The following is a 3,269-nucleotide window of genomic DNA, read 5'->3' as shown; positions in this document are numbered from 1 at the left end:
TCACCTGTGGTGTCTGTCCTTCCCTGATCCGTTCAGTTTTGTGCATTGACCCTGCTCTGAGTTAGGGTCCTGAGAAGTATTTCTTTGCAATGTGTGTATGGAAGTGGGGCCGAAGTTTGGGGAGGTTAATTGCTGATGTTACACTGGAAGAATCCTTGCTTTGTAGAATTTGGAAATCCATTTTTAGCTTGAACCTCAGTAAGGAATTGGTTTTTCCTTCCAAGAGGAGCAAAATAAGCCCATTGATCCAGGGATAGTCACCAGGAGAGTATTGACTGAAGTAGTAAGATTCAAGACAGTTTCCAAGTTAAAGAGAGTTGCAGGGCCAATGGACATCATCTGGGTTGACAAATAGAATAGGAGCTGTGGAAAAAGCTAGACCTGAAGTGAACTTGAAGCCTTTGCAAACATAAATACCTAAAGGGCCTGGAGGGGCAGGGGCAGGAGATGCAGCTGTAGTACAGCCCTGGACTAGCAAGATTGAGGCTGTGTTGGGGCTGGGATTGTGGCTCAGCGGTAGAGCACTCGCCTAGCACTGGCGGGACCGGGTTCGATCCTCAGCACCACATAAGAATAGAGGCATTGTGTTGTGTCCATCTACACCCCACCTGCCCGCCTGCCCCTCCTTCTCCTCCTCCCAGATCCACAGAGCAGAGCTGCTGACACAGTCACAGCCACAGGCATTATGGCTTCTGGAGTTACAGTGAATGATGAAGTCATCAAAGTTTTTAATGATATGAAAGTAAGGAAATCTTCTACACAAGAGGAGATCAAAGAAAGAAAGCAGTTCTCTTCTGTTTAAGCGACGACAAAAGACAAATAATCGTAGAGGAAGCAAAGCAGATCTTGGTGGGTGACATTGGTGATACTGTAGAGGACCCCCTACACATCTTTTGTGAAGTTTCTACCTCTGCATGGTTGCCAATATGCTTTGTACGATGCCATCTACGAAACAAAAGAGTCTAAGAAAGAAGACCTAGTATTTATATTCTGGGCTCCTGAAAGTGCACCCTTAAAAAGCAAGATGATTTATGCTAGCTCTAAAGATGCCATTAAAAAGAAATTTACAGGTATTAAATACGAGTGGCAAGTACATGGCTTGGATGATATTAAGGACCCATCAACACTCGGAGAGAAATTGAGAGGCAATGTAGTAGTTTCACTTGGAGGAAAACCATTATAAAATGACCATCAAGTGCCATCTGGGTCTTAAGGGGTTTCATTTCTCCAGCTCAGTCCATTGGAATAGCATTAGGTGTTTTTTTCATTTTTTTGTTTTTGTTTTTCCCTTTCCTCTGGGCCCTTCCAACACAGTGAATGAAGGAGATATCGTTCATTTAAGCAGCCTGTCAGTGATTACCATTAGACTCTTCAATACGGTTACTTTTATGTAGAAGGAATACCTTCCTGTCTTTATTTAAGCCCAAACAACTGGTTATATGCCTCCTTTGCAGCAAGCACTACAATGAATGTGATTATCAATGTGAACAGTCTAGAATACTGCAAAGGGTAAGCAGATTGAATGCCTTGAAAGTATTATCCACGGGTCAGATGGTGAACTTTTTTCAGTATTATTTATAGTTGCACTTGATTTTAGTTCTGTGAGGCTCTGGAGCATTCATACACTTCACCTGCCTTGGCAAGCCTTTTTTTTATGACATGGCAGCACGGATATAACACTAGGCATTAAAAGCACTTTTTTAAAAAATGAGTTTATTCCCCCCAAAGGAATGCCAATTAAGTTTCATTAACTGTGTCATCAATTTATCCTAATACCTCAGTGTTCATCCCTATTACCTGTATATCTTCTTAAAAGAAATAGCTGTTATTAATGCCTTTTTTGTTTTCCATTGAGTGTACACTACTGAATAAGTGTAGGAGTTTTATGTTTACCTTGTGAGTCTTGTAACACTAAAGATATTTTGAATATCAGTCATGATGGCAATTTATGTATAAAAGAGCCTTAAATGGAAAATTGTTTTGAGATCAAACTCCCCACCCTCACAAAAATGGCCATGTTGCAATAAAAATTGTGGCATGTTAAAAAAATAATAAATAAATAAATAAAAATTCTCTTTTAAAGGTAATTTATCCTATTTAAAAAGAGAGATTTTCATTGGATGAATGGATCAAGAAAATGGAGTATGTATACACAACAGAGTTTCGTTCAGTCATAAAGAAGAATGAAATTATGTCATTTGCAGGAAAATAGATGAAACTAGAGACCATAATGTTACATGAAATAAGTCAAACTCAGAAGGTCAAGGGTCTTGTGTTTTCTCTCCTATGCAGAAGATAGAGCAGAAAAAGAAAAAGAAAGGTGGGGATGGATCTCCTAAAAATCAAAGGGAAATAAGTAGAGGAAAGGAACCAGGAGTGGGAGGTGAGGAGGGATAGGGAGGTTCTGAGGTATGATATTGGTCAAATCATAGTGTTATATTGTGTGAATGTACCAATACGTAACAACAAATCCCATTGATATGGACAACTATAATGCACCAATAAAAATGTGAAAAAAAATAAAGAGAAATTTTGATAGATGATATCTCCAACAAATCAGAGCTAAACTTTCTCTTAGATTTGTGGCATAAGCGCTGCAATTCTTATTAGCTATGTCTTCTTCCTGTTTCTTCTTTTATTTGTGTGTTGGTTAGTTTTCCAGTTGCGGGAGCTCTAGAAATTTCCAGGTATGGTTTTCCTGCGAAGAATGAGTCCTTGAAGATATGGCCTTACTAGTTTCCCTGATTCGAGTATTTTATTACTCAATTTTAAAGTGTGGTCAGGAAGAGAATGGCAATCACCATTGGCTGATAACATGATAAGTGCTGACAGTTCTTTCATAGGCACGTCTGATTCCATTCCCAGAACAAGCCCTGTGATGTGTTAGCATTTTATCCATTTTACAGAGAAGAAAGTAGAGGCGGATAGAGAGAGATTGGCTACCTTGGTGGTAAACAGGGAAGCAGAGATTTGAATAACATCCACTTCACTTCCATTGCCCCATTTCTAAATTAGAATGAGGTCCAACCATTTTTTTTTAAAGGAAAACATTTCCACAGACGTCTCATGTTGACTACAATGTTATGCTACTGAAGTGAACAAATATGAAACTAGAGGTCAGCGTCCCATGCCTATGGCACTTGTGACACTACAAACTAAAATACAAATTAAATGGAAACAAATTTTAAAATTATAAAAATCAATCTGACTTTACTAATGTGTAATTAATACCATTTTGTTGAAATAAAATGGGGGCTCGCAATCAAAAT

At 38.7% G+C, this 3,269-nt stretch overlaps 1 pseudogene; it reads left to right on the top strand.

Annotated features, from left to right (window-relative positions):
- The first annotated feature begins 685 nt into the window (after positions 1 to 685).
- Positions 686 to 1,618, top strand: LOC124102053 (cofilin-2-like; annotated as a pseudogene).
- The last annotated feature ends 1,651 nt before the right edge of the window (positions 1,619 to 3,269 follow it).

This window comes from Marmota monax, unplaced genomic scaffold (assembly GCF_021218885.2).
Source record: "Marmota monax isolate L192 unplaced genomic scaffold, Marmota_monax_Labrador192_F-V1.1 WCK01_AAM20220418_F8-fsc00087, whole genome shotgun sequence".
Classification (NCBI taxonomy): Eukaryota; Metazoa; Chordata; class Mammalia; order Rodentia; family Sciuridae; genus Marmota; species Marmota monax.
The sequence above is the reverse complement of the archived record's forward strand: the minus strand, read 5'-3'. Positions and strand labels throughout refer to the sequence as shown.